The 17,925-nt window shown below is 36.0% G+C and overlaps 1 long non-coding RNA gene across 1 annotated transcript; it reads left to right on the top strand.

The window, feature by feature from the left end:
* The first annotated feature begins 14,364 nt into the window (after nt 1-14,364).
* On the top strand, nt 14,365-16,526 carry LOC124445541. Its single transcript, XR_006948187.1, has 3 exons — nt 14,365-14,443; nt 15,505-15,734; nt 16,361-16,526. It is a non-coding gene; the product is annotated as an uncharacterized LOC124445541 (long non-coding RNA).
* The last annotated feature ends 1,399 nt before the right edge of the window (nt 16,527-17,925 follow it).

The raw sequence follows: 17,925 nt of genomic DNA, 5'->3' as shown, positions 1-17,925 counted from the left end.
AGCTCAGGGTGGCCCTCGAACAAGGCATAGAGCTCTTTTATGCTTGGCTGTTTTATTCATGTGGACGGCGGCGAGGTCTCCCGCATCTCCAAAGATGAGATGCCGATTGAATGTCGACTTGGCAATAAGTTTGCGGAGTCTCTCGGTCTCGCTTGGCCGGAGCAACTTCACATCGACACGCTTTCGGAGGCTCTCCATCGTCTTGCCGAAGACACTGTTGTTCAGCAGCTTGCAGAGGTTGACTTCAAAGTCACTCTTTGCCTTCTTCCGGAGTTCGGTGTTTTTCCGAATGTAGGGCTCCATCCATGGGCTTTGATCGAAGCGGAGTGCCCTGTGGATCTTTTCAGGCGCATGCCAAGATGCAGATAGAGCTGCAGATCCCAATAGTGCAGGACGTATCGGGTCTTGTCGCGCAGATTGGGGACCAGCTTTACGACATCGTGAGACGCACCCCATACACCTCTTTGAGGAGATTTTGCTGGTAATCCGACATCCACGCGTTGTCGACCTTCCGGCTCTCCGGCGCTAACGGATATGCATTGTGCTCGTCGTGCAGCTCTTCTGGGTACTCCATATCAACTTCGCGAATGTAGCCCTTCTCTGTATCTCCAGGCTGGTTCAGGGCCGCCTTTGCATCCTTTTGGGCGACCCACTCGAACGCCCCTGTCGGCAGCGGCATCGCCCAGCCGTACAGGTTGTTGGCGTCGTAGTACTGGATCCAGCTTTGGGGCTTCCCCGGATCGTAGTCTGGCACCTTGGGGTTGTTGGTCTTGGCAAAGCGCCTGCTGGCCATACTGATGCCGCCGCGCAGGCCCTTCTCGATGAATAGAAGCATGTCGATGTCGGTGAGCAGCTCAAGCTCTACCCCTGTGTGCTTAAGGAGAGCGTCCCAGCTTAGGCCCGGGCTCGTGCAATAGTGGGCCGGGTCTAACCGGTATCGCTCGAGGCACAGCTTTCGGAAGTTCTCGAAGACGTCGGCGAGGAGGAGGACGTCAGTTTGGAGGTAGAGGTAGTGGTAGTCGCCGAAGCTTCTGCAGCCAAAGGCGTCCCAGACCCTTTTTCCGCCGGCATAGTCGCCGTCGGTGATGCCTTCGCCGGAGAGCTTGCTGTAGAAAGCATCCTTCGGCGAGATATCGTCCTCGTCGAATCGGGGCCAGCCGTCCATGTACTCGTAGGGTTGACCTACTTCCGGAGCAAGAGGGTACGCCTCTGGAGGTTCTGCTCGTAGTCTGCTGTGATGCGCATGTCTCGCGGGTCGTTGGCTTTCACCAGGCCATCCAGGCTTGAGGGCATGAACTGGGCGCTGTCGATAAATCGAAACTGGCCGATACTGAACGAGATGTACTTCTCGGCGTTGTTGGGGATGCAGGTGACCTTCCCTTCAGTCTCTGCGATAATCTGTATGATGAGATGGCTGTCGTAGCCCCGCAGGCCGTGAAAGACAACCGGTATGGTTGTCATCTTCGGGATGAGCCGCATCTTGAGGTTGCACTCATTGTGGGCCGCACCTCGGTACTTCGGGGGTTGGCGTTCTGAGGGCAATCGCGGCCTGGTTGATGTCTCGACATTCAGGCTTATGCTCTTCCAGCAAATCCTGCCTGGTGAAGCTGTGAAGCTAACGCTCACAGAAGTGCAGCTGATGGTGGCCAAACTGGTTGAGAAGGCGGTTGAAGTCCTTGATCCAAGTGTAGTGGCGTTTCTCAGGATTTTCGAATCCGAGACGAGGAAGAGATTCACAGTCTTGCGAGCTCTCTCTACTTTGCTCAGACGGCAAGGAACGACGCCGCCTTCCCAACCATACACGTTGATAGCATGGTCGTTCTGACGCTCTACTCGTTCGAGTTTGGAGAGCGGTGTGGGTGCGCTCACCCCCGCAAAGTCAAGGCCGTCATCAGTGGGATACTTGCCCGGCCGTTGCGGATTTCTAGCTGCGGGAAACAGCGCAGATCTTAGAGACCAGCGAAGGCAGTCGTCGTCTTTGTTTTTCACGTTGACAATTGCCTTCTTATTTTTGACCGCTGTGGGAGAGGAAGGTATGAGCCTCCGCGTAAAGGCTGGTAGTGAGCGATGTCAAGCCAGACTGTTTTGACACGATCCACTATCCACCCAGACCCTTCCCTTGTGAACTTTTCCAATCTCTCCAAGATTGTCGGGAAAGCTTCATGTAGGGCTTGCAGAATCTCATGCGCCTGTAGCACCGTGATCAGCTTTGTCCAGAACACCGGTGCTTGAAGCACTTCAGTACCATTTGCTTCATCCTTCAGAAGCTCAACCTCACCAGCCAACTGGAACTTAACTCCTCGTAGAGCTAATAGCTCCTCGACGAGTTTGCGTTTGATGTGGGGCAGGTCGCTTTGAGGAAAGCCATCAAGTCGCGTTCGGAGAGTTAACCTTTCGGCACCTGCATTTTCCAGGCTCTCAGATGATAGCTGAAGGCCTTCGTTTCATCCCACTTAAGTTCCGTGGGTGGTGGGTGAGGAACCCTTGTGGGGCGTTGTGGTTTTATTCCAGCCAGAAGCTCGTCAATGTATGCGTCCATCTCATCATTGGTATGCTCGGCAGGGCTGCCTTGCGCGGTTTGGGGATAGGCCTGCGATTGTGCGGTTTGGGATAGGCCTGCGCTTTCGCGGTTTGGGGATAGGCGGAGTGACATTTCTTGGCATGGGTGTTGAGGCAAAATACAAGATATATTTCACAGGTAAAATATAATTAGGTTATTGCTCTATTACTACTTCAAGGTTTTCAAGCAGAGGTTAAAGCGCAGAATAGAAAGTAAAATGCTGAATAGGAGGCAAAATATAGTCATAAGTATTTATAGCCACTTTCAACAAATAAATTGCACAGTTTTAGTTTTTGAACCTATATTTATGGCACTTAGTTATAATCACCAAAAATAAAAACTCACTATTTAAAGAGCCTTTGCACTCCAAGTTGAAATATTGACAATTTTTAGTGTTTGACCGCCAGTATAGATATATAAAAAAGCTGGTACTAATGTCGTTTTTAACGTCACATTAGGAATTCTTCTGTTGTACTTTGTTTATAAGTGGATGTTTTTGAACATCCAGTGTTTTCTTCAAGTGTCTTCCCAATATGACGTCCCAACCATATCAATGACATGTGCCTTTTGCAGTGGCGGATTAATAATCACGGGGCCTGTAGGCTAAGATAAAAATGTTTATTCCTCTGACTAAGTTCAGTATCTTCCAAACGCTGGCGCTCATCTCAGTTCCTTTGCTTTTGCTTTTCTTGGCTTGGGTTTGTAAATAATAACGTGAACAATAGGGAATAAATTTATAATTTAAACTGGGGAAACCCACTACTTTATAAGTTTTGAATATCACGCATTTAAACCATAAATTGTACGGTTTTAAGAGCTTATAAATGGTCTGAAAAGGCACATTTAGCGAGTCTGGAATAGCAAATAGTAAAACTAATTATGTCTAAATACAACGGGGCTAAATACAACCCTGACCTGTAGGCTTCAGTCTACATAGCCTACTTGGTAATTCGTTACTGACTGTTTGGATAATTTTAGCAAAACTTTATGTTGTATTTGCTTTGCGCAAAGATGTGTTCCTTGACTTATACTTCTTCATTTATACTTTAAAAAATCATATCATGATACATCAAACCAAGTGTTAAAATTAGAAATAATACTGAGTGAACATTCTTGAAATGTAATCTAACTTTTTACAACACACTTGTAGATTGTAGAAGTAAAATTCAACTGTCAGAAGAAGTTGTTGAACAGTTGTGCGTCGTTTGATGATGTATTTGTATATATGTTTGCTTGATGAAAATAATAAAAGACACCTCATTCATATATACCTTTTATCGCACCGTAAAATTTCTTTACGATCTTAGAAATGTAAATTACATAAGATAATTCCATTTCTCTACCTAAGCAAACATACAAGGCATTGTAAACGCTGGTGTATTTTACACACAATTGTACAGATCTACATAAAGAACTAAACTCGAAAGGGAACTTAAGCTATTATTACAAACACAAGATTATAAAAGTAATTTCATATATATTGATATATAGATTTTTTTACTGATCATTTATACAAATTTAGACTTTGTTGAAAGGGCAATGGATCTATCTCATGATCAATGCACTAAATACCATTAATTTGACAACTTCACCTACTACCTATAACTCGACAGCAAAACAACAACCTAAGATATTTGGCGGTCGTCAGGTTATATGTATATTGACTAGTTTTTTGTGCACTAGACGATTAGGTACAACTAGCCAAATATACAAAACCAAAACGATATCAACATTGTTTAAATGCAATCATGGATTATACTTCACCTACTACCTATAACTCGACAGCAAAACAACAACCTAAGATATTTGGCGGTCGTCAAATTATATGTATATTGACTAGTTTTTTTGTGCACTAGCCGATTATGTACAACTAGCCTTATATACAAAACCAAAACTATATCAACAATGTTTAAATGCAACATCGTCACTGACATCATAATTTAGTTCTCAGAGATAATGACACAATGACATGCAGTTGGAAAAGCATTCATTATCTTTACACAAATTGGCTGCAATCAAATACCAAAATAATCAACTGAAAAATTCCTTCATTCCTTAGAGGAAGACTTGCTATTAGTTGTGAATGGGCTGAGTTTATTAATCATTCGAACTGATATCACGCAGTGATAGCCATATAAAACAGAATATCAAATTATAGTCATTTGCAGTCATTCAGTTATAGTAAGCTGACAAATTTTGGTTGGCGGATGTAAATTTTAGAAGCGTAGTTTTATGTCCATTTATAAATTATCAGAGAATAGACTATTGATAACAATGATAAGTACACAATATCTGTTATTAAATCTTTCTACGTTAAATGGCCTATTGAAGGTATACCTAAATATATATGTAACGACGCTGCACCCGTTGACAAAGGGTATGAATTCAGAAAACTTTTTCTATCTGATATTAAAGTTTGAATTGTATTCAGATTTTGCCATCAACAAGCAACCTTAGTAAAACAGCAATATAAGAACTTCATGAAGCAAACGATCACTGTTGAGATGCGCGTCATTTAGCAATGGTATAGCTATACTAACGCCGAAAACGATAAACGTCACAGAAAACTTTGGTTGACTATTATTAAATTGCATTATATTCATATTTTACCAATCATGTACAAAAATTTTAGCATTTGTTTGCAATGGGTCTATCTTAAAGTTCTAGGTGCATTCTTTCTACAAGAGCAACTCGTTTATCCTGCATGAATGCATGATACTCGCCTTGTGTTAACAGCCTAATACCTTTCGCGAAACAAAACATAAGATCCGTAACAGGAGATAGTTATATTTTAATTGATTATCAGTCAATGCACGTTTTGATAACTAACCAGTCAAACAAATACAAAACAAAACTATGTCGAAAAATGTAGAAATGCGTCATATATTTTAGACTTTGATTGTCCCCGACATCATGATCTTCACACAACATAACACCACACGCAGCAAAAGAAATGCATTGATTGTTTTTACATACAATGGCTGTCATTAAAGATCATAATAGCTATCATTAAAAAATTCTTTTATTACTTAGAGTGTAAAACTTGCTATTTTGTGAGTGGGCAGAGTTAATTTCTCATTCAAACTAATAGCTATCATGTGGTGAAAGCTAGACAGAATAGTGAATTATAATTATAATATCAAAAGGAAGTTGAAAAATATGTTGAAAATATTTTTCACGGATTTATGAGCTTGGTATACGTAACCTGAGTTTTTCTGCCACTTCAAATCCCCTTTAAAGATTTTATTTCATGTAAATTCACAGCAGCGTAGAAAGTAGCTAATTATTTTTTGCTGTGTGAAGTAAATTTGAAGAGTGGTTGCATGTACACGTTCATGGTTTTAAATTATCTGAGAATGAACACCTTCTAAATACACAACTTCTGATATTTTCCCAGGTTACCTGACATCCATCTACGGTAGCTATATATACCGGCGCCAACAAACATTAACTTCTAATTAATCTAACTAAAATCTGCTTCCATTATCCAGATATATTATTACAAATTATGAGCAAAATTTCAGCAGTGATTGAAACTGCAGGCAAACTAACACGTCTTGCTGATAAAAGTCGAAAGCGACGGTTTTTGACAAAAAACAGCTTTATCAGAAGAACAGTATGCGAAGATGTGCCCATAATCACTATATTTTACTTGGATGTTCAATGCACCTGCTGTTAAGTTACAAACAGGCAAACAAATACAAAAGAAAAACTATTTGAAGAATGTCAAAATGCGTTTATTTAATTCAGACGCATAGTTCCTACGTGATATGTCATTATTTAGTTCTCACACCAAATAACACATGCAATATGAAAATACATTCATTTTTGTATGCAATAGTTGTCATCAAGTAAATGGTTTGAACCCGGGAGTTTCGTTACAATCAGTTGTCATCAAATTAGAATTATAACAGTCAATGGGAAAAAGTCATTGTTTTATCTAACTGAGAATTTCTATATCTTTCAAAGTGCATCGATTTGCTTTCTCAAAACTGATGTTTAGCTTAAAGTGAAAGTAATTCAAATTATCTGGAAATAGATATTTATGTTTGGACAAAGAAGTTGAAAATTGGTTAGCAAATCAAAATGATTTACTGCAGCTTTGTTTGCAACAGTTAAAATCAGCCATTTTGTACTCTCCCCGACTTTTACTGCAAATTATGCATTCAATAGTCGAATCTACTTAAGAGACGAAAACTCGTTTCAGAAAGGAAACTCGTATTAAAAAGTTCGTCCTATTCTGAAGGTATATGTGGGTAATTGGCTGAGAGTAATGCAAGCTGAGGTCTGATAATGTGCGTGCTTCGTTTTCCTTCGTGCGCTATTTTTGAATGACCATCTAAATTCATCCTTTGATCGTATTATTTTCGTTAACTGGTCTTCTTTATCCGTCTTGATGCGAATTTAAGACACGTTTCCCGTTTTGACTAGATTCTGCTCAAAACTTTAACGTGTATTAGATTATCGTGGATAGAAATTCATATTTACACTGTCAGAAATATGTTCCACTTGAAAATCATTGGAAGCAAAAAATAGTCTTTCAGGCATGTTTAAAATTATCATGATAGCAATTTCAATTTCCGCGTGTTTGGATTGGATGGCCTGATCCAACTACGGGCATCGATCAATCAAAGTGCACGTTTTTTGTTGTTTTATAATGAATTTTACGAATTATGTACAAAATTTTTCAGTTGCTGAAAGTGTAACTAATATCTAAATGTCATTGCTCATGGTAGGGTCTACGCTTCTTGCCAACAACACCCCACTAATGGCTTAGTCGACGGAATCTTGGCTACAACAAACAACTTTGCTGAAACAGTAGCTAATACACGAAACATTGCAGGTGATCCTCAATTTAGTTGGTTTTAAATGCACATGCTGATATGTTCAAATTAGCTTACAATAATTGTAAATTAAAAACTATGTTAAGAATTTTTAAAGGCGTCTTTAGTCTTTGATATTGTCACCGAAATCATTCTTCGGCGATGAAAAAAAGTTACACATGCCGCTACAGTAATAATTTCAGTTATTTTTATGCAGAACTGTCATTAAAGAAATCAAAAGAATCATTTTGAAAACCCTTCACAGGGCCTGTAGGCTAAGATAAAGATGTTTATTCCTCTGACTAAGTTCAGTCTCTTTCTAACGCTGGCGTTCATCTCAGTTCCTTTGTTTTTGCTTTTCTTGGCTTGGGTTTGTAAATAATAACGTGAACAATAGGGAATAAATTTATAATTTAAACAGGGGGAAACCCACTACTTTATACGTTCTGAACATCACGCATTTAAACCATAAATTGTACGGTTTTTAACAGCTTATAAATGGTGTAAAATAGGCACATATAGCAAGTCTGGAATAGCAAATAGTAAAAACTAATTATGTCTAAATACAACGGGGCTCTCAAATCTCCATAACCCTGACCTGTAGGCTTCAGTCTACATAGCCTACTAGTAATTCGTTACTGACTGTTTGCATGATTTTTAACAGAACTTCATGTTGTATTTCCTTGCGCAAAGATGTGTTCCTTGACTTATACATCTTCATTTATACCTTAAAAAATCATATCATGATACATCAAACCAAGTGTTAAAATTAGAAATAATACTGAGTGAACATTTTTGAAATGTAATCTAAGTTTTTACAACACACTTGTAGATTGTAGAAGTAAAATTCAACTGGCAGAAGAAGTTGTTGAACAGTTGTGCGTCGTTTGATGATGTATTTGTATATATGTTTGCTTGATAAAAATAATAAAAGACATCTCATTCATATATACCTTTTATCGCACCGTAAAATTTTTTTACGATCTTAGAAATGTAAATTCCATAAGATAATTCCATTTCTCTACCTAAGCAAACATACAAGACAGTGTAAACGCTGGTGTATTTTACACAATTGTACAGCTCTAAATAAAGAACTAAAGTCGAAAAGGAACTTAAGCTATTATTACAAACACAAGCTTGAAATTGATTTTGCAAACAAAATTCATTCATATCATTGATGTATTTGAAATTGCCTACGAAATAGGTGCTGTTTTGGCTTTTTAATAATCCAAATACTTTATTGATGAAAACAACGCACTCCGTCGCCGGAAGTGTTGCATTATATAAATTGCGTTAGGCAATTTGTGATATATACATAAAAGGCAATGTAAATAACATCTTCATAAACGTATTGTAATTTGATTTTGAAGTCAAGAAATCGGAAATTTTCTATGTATCTTATTATTAAAGTTAAAATGCTGTCATCAAAGATCATAATAAGTATCATTTAAAAATTCCTTTATTATTTAGAGTGTAAAACTTGCTATTTTGTGAGTGGGCAGAGTTAATTTCTCATTTAAACTAATAGCTATCATGTGATGAATTTTAGCATTTGTTTGCAATGGGTCTATCTTAAAGTTCTAGGTTCATTATTTCTACAAGAGCAACTCGTTTATCCTGCATGCATGCATGATACTCGCCTTGTGTTAACAGCCTAATACCTTTCATGAAACAAAACATAAGATCCGTAACAGGAGATAGTTATATTTTAATTGATTATCAGTCAATGCACGTTTTGATAACTAACCAGTCAAACAAATACAAAACAAAACTATGTCGAAAAATGTAGAAATGCGTCATATATTTTAGACTTTGATTGTCCCCGACATCATGATCTTCACACAACATAACACCACACGCAGCAAAAAATGCATTGATTGTTTTACATACAATGGCTGTCATTAAAGATCATAATAGCTATCATTAAAAAATTCTTTTATTACTTAGAGTGTAAAACTTGCTATTTTGTGAGTGGGCAGAGTTAATTTCTCATTCAAACTAATAGCTATCATGTGGTGAAAGCTAGACAGAATAGTGAATTATAATTATAATATCAAAAGGAAGTTGAAAAATATGTTGAAAATATTTTTCACGGATTTATGAGCTTGGTATACGTAACCTGAGTTTTCTGCCACTTCAAATTCCCTTTAAAGATTTTATTTCATGTAAATTCACAGCAGCGTAGAAAGTAGCTAATTATTTATTGCTGTGTGAAATAAATTTGAAGAGTGGTTGCATGTACACGTTCATTGTTTTAAATCATCAGAGAATGAACACCTTCTAAGTATACAACGTCTGATATTTTCCCAGGTTACCTGACATCCATCTACGGTAGCTATATATACCGGCGCCAACAAACATTAACTTCTAATTAATCTAACTAAAATCTGCTTCCATTATCCAGATATATTATTACAAATTATGAGCAAAATTTCAGCAGTGATTGAAACTGCAGGCAAACTAACACGTCTTGCTGATAAAAGTCGAAATCGACGGTTTTGACAAAAACAGCTTTATCAGAAGAACAGTATGCGAAGATGTGCCCATGATCACTATATTTTACTTGGATGTTCAATGCACCTGCTGATAAGTTACAAACAGGCAAACAAATACAGAAAAACTATTTGAAGAATGTCAAAATGCGTGCTTCGTTTTCTTTCGTGCGCTAGTTTTGAATGACCATCTAAATCCACTCTTTGATCGTATTATTTTGTTAACTGGTCTTGTTTATCCGTCTTGATGCGAATTTAAGACACGTTTCCCGTCTAGACTAGTTTCTGCTCAAACTTTTAACGTGTATTAAGAAGTTAGCTGGGAGAGTTTCAATGAGAAAATCACATTCACATCAGACGAGCTTCCCGCCTAAACGAGTTTTCTGGCTCTAATGTGAAATCGGCTATTCATGCATTTAAGCATCTTATTTTACATCACCTCATACACCCTACATAAAGCAACTATTGCACATATTTTAAACCATGCAAGGCGTACATTTTACTTATAAACATGCAAACAGAAACTATACGTAGCTCTACTACATATTTATTATATATATTTGTTTATATAAACTAAATCATGTTTAAATATTGGTTATCCAGGCCTTATATTAGTTAAAAATAAAAGTTTCTCCGGATTTTCACAAATAATCTTATTGAGCTTTCGACTCGTTGCTTCGAGCCTTCATCAGAATGAGGAAATTATCTATTTACACTTGCTTTTTGAGCGTCTAATTGGATTAGCGAGTGGATTAATGTGATTGGATGGGGGTGAAATGCGTTGCCATGGGTTTTGGTGTTTTGTGAATATGATCGGTGTTAATATTATTAGAGTGTAATGTTGTAGTTTTGGTGTTCTTTGTAGTTTTTTTGTCCTTTTTCTTTAGTTGTGAGTATATGATGGGTATTTCGATATGTCTGTTTATTGTGTCGTTGTCTTTACTGTACAAGGTTCTTTAAATTCGCGTGCGTGTTTAGTCTGTGCGCGTCCGAGTACTTTAGTTTCTGTCCAGTCGAATGTGTGGTTGTTTCCGTGGGTATGTTCCGCCGGTAGTGAGTTCGGATCTCGTCGTTTTATGGCGTTTTTGTGTTCTGTGAGTCTTGTTTCGATTTTCTTTGATGTTTATCTTATGTATTGTTTTGAGCAGTCTTTACACGCTAAAATTCATAATTACACTGTTAGAAATATGTTCCACTTGAAAATTTTGGAAGCAAAAAATAGTCTTTCAGGCATGTTCAAAATTCTCATGTCAGCAATTTCAATTTCCGCGTGTTTGGATTGGATGGCCTGATTCAAATACGGGTATCGATCAATCAAAGTGAGCGTTTTTTGTTGTTTGACAATGAATTTTGAAAATTAAGTACAAAATTTTTCAGTTGCTGAAAGTGTAACTGTTCTATAAATGTTGCTTATGGTAGGGTGTCCGCTTCTTAGCTATAACAAACAACGGAATCTTAGCTATAACAAACAACTTTTTTGAAACAGTAGCTAATATACAAAACATTGCAGGTGATCCTCAATTTAATTGGTTTTAAATGCACATGCTGATATGTTAAAATTAGCTTACAATAATTGCAAAATAAAACTATGTTAAGAATTTTAAAGGCGTCTTTTAGTCTTTGATATTATCGCCGAAATCATTCTTCAGTGATAAAAAAAGTGACACATGCTGCTACAGGAATAATTTCAGTTATTTTTATGCAGAATTGTCATTAAAGAATTCAAAAGAATCATTTGTGAAAACCTCTCATTCATTAAAATCCTAATAGCCATCAAAGTGAGTGGGTTGATTTTTTTTCTCGTGAATTCATATCTTGCAGGAAAGATACGGAAATCGAAAGCAATGTTATTATAATTGCACATGGAAATTGAGAAATCGACTACAAAATTAAGATTTTCGTCAATTTTGATATTTGGTAAAGTGCATCACTGCAACTTTTGTAATAATTGATCAATGCTCTATAATGTACACTGAGTTTTGCTGCAGAAGCTTAGAGCATATGCCATCAAGAATGCATACAAAGGTATGCGATTTCTCGCCACCGTATAAAACATATATATTTAATATTCCATACTGTTTTCTGTCAAGGCAAGAGATACATTTTGCTGAAAAGAAAACAGAAATGTATCGAGTGATTAGGAAAAGCAAGTCTGTTAACAATTCTTTTTTCCTTAAATGTGGAATATATAAGTAGTTTTGAGTCTAATGAAAACTTATTACATATAAAGGATTGTAAAGAAGTAAGTGATTCCCTATTTATCTCGCTATGTCATCTTGTTTGTGTAACATGCCAGTGTATCCACCTGCCTCAAAAATCGACTACAAGGGGCACTTTGAAAGTGAATTTTATACAGTATTGACTGATTCTTACAAAATCATGTAGAACGTGTGAGTATATTTGTTGAAAGTTTCGCAATGCTGTAGGTAACGTTGTTCTCAAACTCCTGCAGCCAATGCGCCCAACTCATACAGAATTATGGATCGTACACGATAGATGTCGCGAAGTCGAAAAAAGAGTGTTTTCATTAAATAGTAATCTAAGAAGTTCAGCTGATATTTAATGTTCTAATGGCAATGCACATGCCGATAAGAAGCACTTGCCTTAAAGCCAGTTTAAGCAAAGTCATGCAGTTAAAACAACGACGACCAAATGGAAATTCATATTTATTTCTTGCAAAAGAATGTCGAACAATTTAAAGTTAAAAAGCTTAACACTTTGTCACTCGTTAGCAACACTATTCTGGGTAAGAGCAGTACTGCTGCACTTAACATGATTTATCGATGCTGCTTCATTTTTCCTTGTTTTTGTTCTTGTCCTCTGGAATGTTGGTTGTGCAAGATTATATTTTAAAACTATGTCATGCAGTGAATGGAACATCAACTGAATAACAAATTATGATTTGGGAAAGGAAATTCCAAAGTACTCGCTAATTGTTTATTGATTTCGGTAGAAACAAAAACCATGCAAATGAATTTGAAAACATCCTCTGATGTATTTCGAAACAAAGTGCGATAAATAAATACTATGCAGTCACAACATTTCATTTATTGCCTACCATCCAGACTGAGGTGAACACACATCAATTTTTTGTGAAATTACCATAGTCATTGGATATCTATAAAAGAAAGGTACTTGAAATAAAACTATTGATTTTCCTTGTCTTTGATGCTTCTTTTACGTGATATAGCGGTATGAAATTTGGTTGTTTCATGATATTTTATAGAAATAGCTATCTTTTGTTTGTAACATGTAGCAAGCGGAAAATGTTCCAGCCCTGTAACTTCAAAGAGTAAAAGGATAAATTTAAGTATGAAGTGCAACCCATAATTAAAGATATTTCAAACAGAATTTAAGCCATTTGATAAACAAAAATATGGTAGATCCAATTTTCTTCGTCTGATGCTATTATACTTTACTTTCAATACTATTTTGCTACATCATTATATATAGAGTTATAAATGTAAATATTTAGCATAATGTTTCGAAAGGAGCTGTGCCGATATTATCATTGCAATCATAAAAGCTTAGACTATACTTGCTGGCTTTTGATATGATATAGATTTTCTTAGGAGGGTCTTAAATTTTCGGTGCGTGGGTAAATTCCTAAAAACTTTTGAAAAAATTTGTTTGTTAGAAAATTAGCTGTTTCCTCTGACATACCAGGTTCCTTTTCATTCCTGGACTGCGTGGCTTTTATAATTGGAACTGGTGTCATTTCGACATTCATACAGTTGAATGGCAGCGATGTCAAAGTCAATCAATCTACTTTAGTGTTTACTTTCTTATCAAAATTTCTTTACTCATTTCTTTGCTGAGCTTTCATAAAATTCAAATGGACTCTCACTCTGTACACGCCCCCTCCCAAATAATCAACCAAAGAAAATTTTTGGAATCACATGGCCAACAATTTACGTTCAATCTATACGTTACAAAAGAGATTTAATGCGTTGTGCATAGTTCGTTCTTCTTTATGATATAACTGAGATATGATTGTTGCGTAGTAACTACTACTAGCGTACAGATAAGTTTACTTTAAAGAAGTATTCAGGAGAATACGGCAAGTTTGAACGTTGTAGCTATGTCGTATCTATGATAGCTAAAGTGGATGACTAAAGAATTACAATCTTTTGCAGTGCATGGCAAGGGAAGCCCAATCTTCACTTCTATACTATGCTGAACTTTTACTTCATTGTGTGAAAATAATTGCCATCTATTGTTTTTCCAGTGATTGAACATAAAAAATTCACACTGTAGCCTTTGCTTCGCTACTGATATTCTGTTAACTTTATTTTTGATCAATATATTTTGTTGACTCATTCATATATACCTTTTATTGTACTATACAATTTCATCTCCATCTTAAAAATATTAATTTAAACATAGAATCCTGCACCTTTACTGGTTCTCCCTTCCTTGGTAAGTAATATCTTATTTGTCTCAGACTTCTTGTAATTCATAGCGCCTCAAAGTTCACACAGTGTAAAGACCCTGTGACGGTGTTAGAAGAAAACATCAATAGACGACAGTGACCATCATGTTTGATGTTAGTTTTACAAATTTGAAACGTATGAAATGAGTTGTGTTATTTAATACTCCAGAAACTATGTAAATTGCGTATTTAGGTGTGAAAATGACATAGTAACATGAAAATCTGAACGCACACCTTCTGTAGCTTTAATAATTAAATATACAATTTCTTCCAAGCTTATGCGAGCCTATATCATTTACATAAAATGCTTACAATAGTTGCATAGTAGCATTTGATAAAAGTGTTCAGTCTTAAATATGCAAATTTAAATGAGCGACTGTGAGTGTGCAGCCTGAAATATTTTATTTTGAAAATAACTTCGAACCTCATATAATTTACTTTTGATATTAGCTAACATTAACTTTGAGTTGTAGCTATATAACTTTCAATATCATTGAATGTGAAAGTTTGTTTCATCAATCTCGTAATATAGTTGCGAATTTAGGTACATCAAAATAAATGACTGCACCTTATTTTGGATTTTTATATTTCCGAATATTTTGAGGAAACTTCATTGGTAAAATTTTATTCTTTAAAATCGATAAAACAGTTTTGTTCTGAAGGTATTTTGAATTTAAAATTAATACCTATAATGTATTTTGAGGAACGCTTGATCCGCTACAGTCGTGATACTTAACGTAGTATTTATCATCAAAGTGCAATTTAACCCGTGAATGGTTGAATGTTGACTTTGAATAAACGTTAAATTTTTTGTACACAGGAAGAGCTAGCTGCACGACACATTTTGCATCTTGTTGATGGTTACTAAAATTTCACTATGTCAATCAAAGTAAAGACTCGGCAATATTTTTTAACTACATAAACATTGTTGTCTCAGAAAATGACAGTGAACGTAACATAACGAAAGATTTTACGACAAAGAATCTCGCCAAACCATATCATAGGTGTAGGAAAATTAGTATTTTTGGGGAAGGGAACGGAGGGCCATATTAGGCATGTTATAATTCATCGAAAACAGTAGATGTCAAAGGAATTTAATACTGCTTATCATAACTAAGAGCACTCTTTTCTATGCCAATGCACTGCTTATCGTTAAAACACAATTTCAATGAAGTTCAATTTCTCGCTATAATTTAGCATGACGAGCAAGTGGATATTTGTTGTGATCTTTTGCGTCCTAACAATTTCCACGAACATCGCTGACAGCATATGCTGCAATAGAATTAAGGAATTGGTGCAAAAAAAGAAAAACGCCTTTGCAACTCTTTGTGCATCAGGAAACAATCTCCCTCAGGGTTGCTGTGACGATATTAAGAAGGAAGTAAAGTCGTTTGAGGATGCATACCAGTCGTTATGTGTTAATTCATGTAAGTTGACAACCACAATAAGAACATAATATGGGCTCATATTTACAGAAATAGATCAATTAATATAAAATGGATCTGAACACTAATGACTGCACAATAGTTCTGTATAAAAGCATGATATATGAACGTACAAAATGGAATGAAATTTTCAAATGCTAATTCAATCTAAGCTACAGGGGCGTAAAGCTACCAGGTTTATTTAAAGAATGGAAGATGTGACACAATTAATTTGTTTATTAAAAGCTATGCGGTCAGCAAATATTAAACAGTAACATGAACACGCATTGTTTTGAGAAAAAATCATGAATGAATGGGCCACAGTCACGTGCTCTTTGGACAATAAGTGCCAACAACTTAGATGATTTGTTTACAGTCCAAAGTCAAGCTGTTAATTTGAAACCATGCAATGTGCTATGCCATGGCAATGTAAATTGATGAAACAATATTTTAAGTTTTGTAAAAAGAGCAGGTAATAAGAAGTTTTCTTAATTGCTTTCCAAAACGCAAACTTGTATCAAATGACAGTTTCTTGATGTTTTATGTTTCTAAAACAGGTCATACTTAAAGCTAGCGGCTTAAAGCTAAGCTTACAAAAGGTTCATATATGATTTTATTGTCATTCCTAGCAAACATCCTGGGGAACTCGAGCATTCTAAAGAATAAGCCGCAATGGATAACTCAGCTTCAAAATGGCTGCCATCGAACTTAAGAGGTCATAAGACGGTGCTCTGTTACAGAGCAACCGTGAATGGTTGGAGCTCAAACAAATTCCACAGTCTTTGTGACTCGAAGGGACCAACACTAGTCATTATCAAAAAAGGATCGTATGTGTTTGGGGATTTGCATCGCAATCTTGGGGAGGTGGTAAGCTTGAGAAAATTAGACAACTGTATAATAATGTAGCTGTGTTAAGCTAATAATATAAACAAAACACAGAAAACTATTTTATCTTGTAAATGACGTATTGGCAAGTAGAAAGGAATTTTAGACTTAATAGCTTATGCATGTATCTATGAATACAAATTGCATGAAAACTTTTTATTTCGGCCAACACATGCATGTATGCCAATATTAACTAAGAAAAACTACGAAATGTTTACAATAGAGGCATGAAAAAGATTAATCATCAAAATTATCGAGCTCCGACTATTGAAAAATTACAAGTAATTAACATTATCTTTCACAAGTTAAACAATATCGGTTATGATTGGTCAACTGCAAATAATTCTCGATATCTGTAAGTATGACGTCATGTCTACAAATAATAGTTTCTACAATAAAACAATTATTGAATTTGACCTTCGCATTATATCATGAATTATTCAAACCTTGGTCAATGTTATAGTTGTCAATGTCTTGCCACCTACAAAGTATTGAAAATTATCTGTAGGCGTCGTAATTGTTTATGTGAAAATTGTAAACTAAAAAGTATGATCTTGCTCGAGATTTGCAAACGTTTTACAAACTACTTTTGCTCATATTATTGAATATAAAGACGTAAAACAATTGAAAGGATTGCTGTCAGTCAGGAGAGTTTTGATGAGTATTATCGGAAAAAGACAAAAGCGAAATGCAAAAGTTTTGGCTTGATTGATTTTTCACTCTATACGAAATCCAGCATTATTTTGTGATGCTTTTGCAATCGGCTTATTGTTGGAATCGTTAAACAAATCTTGACAAAATCACAAATAACCATATAAAAGTTGACTTTCAATAAGTCGTTGGATTTTTCTATGGAGAGAAAATAAGCAATATGAGCTATCTCTGTATAAGGAGCATCCAACTAAATTGTTGTTATGAAATTCTCTTTAATTATAGAGTGGTCGTTACATAAGAGCACCAAATTCCTTTATTTTCTCGTTCAAAAACAAGGATGGTCTAAAACCTTTCAAATCCACGATCTATAGATATCAGCAATACGCAATGTACACAAATACATACTATGGACCAACATTTGGAGGTGGTCATGACATTTATATCGCCAACAATGCTGGGTCCTATTCAATTCATACACAAACTTTGGTTACGTATACAAGCTCCCATCTGGCTATTCCTACGGAAGCACAAAAGCAAAGAACTTATTGGCTGGCTCGTACAAGTTTTCTCCAAACGAAGTAGAAGTTTTTATTTTTCTGCACGTAAGTTAGCAACAAAATTTTATTTAAATTATAAATATATAGTTTTATTGAGT

Source organism: Xenia sp. Carnegie-2017, unplaced genomic scaffold (genome assembly GCF_021976095.1).
Source record: "Xenia sp. Carnegie-2017 unplaced genomic scaffold, XeniaSp_v1 HiC_scaffold_22, whole genome shotgun sequence".
Taxonomy (NCBI): domain Eukaryota; kingdom Metazoa; phylum Cnidaria; class Anthozoa; order Malacalcyonacea; family Xeniidae; genus Xenia; species Xenia sp. Carnegie-2017.
Note: the sequence above shows the minus strand (reverse complement) of the source record. Positions and strands in the feature narration are given on the sequence as shown.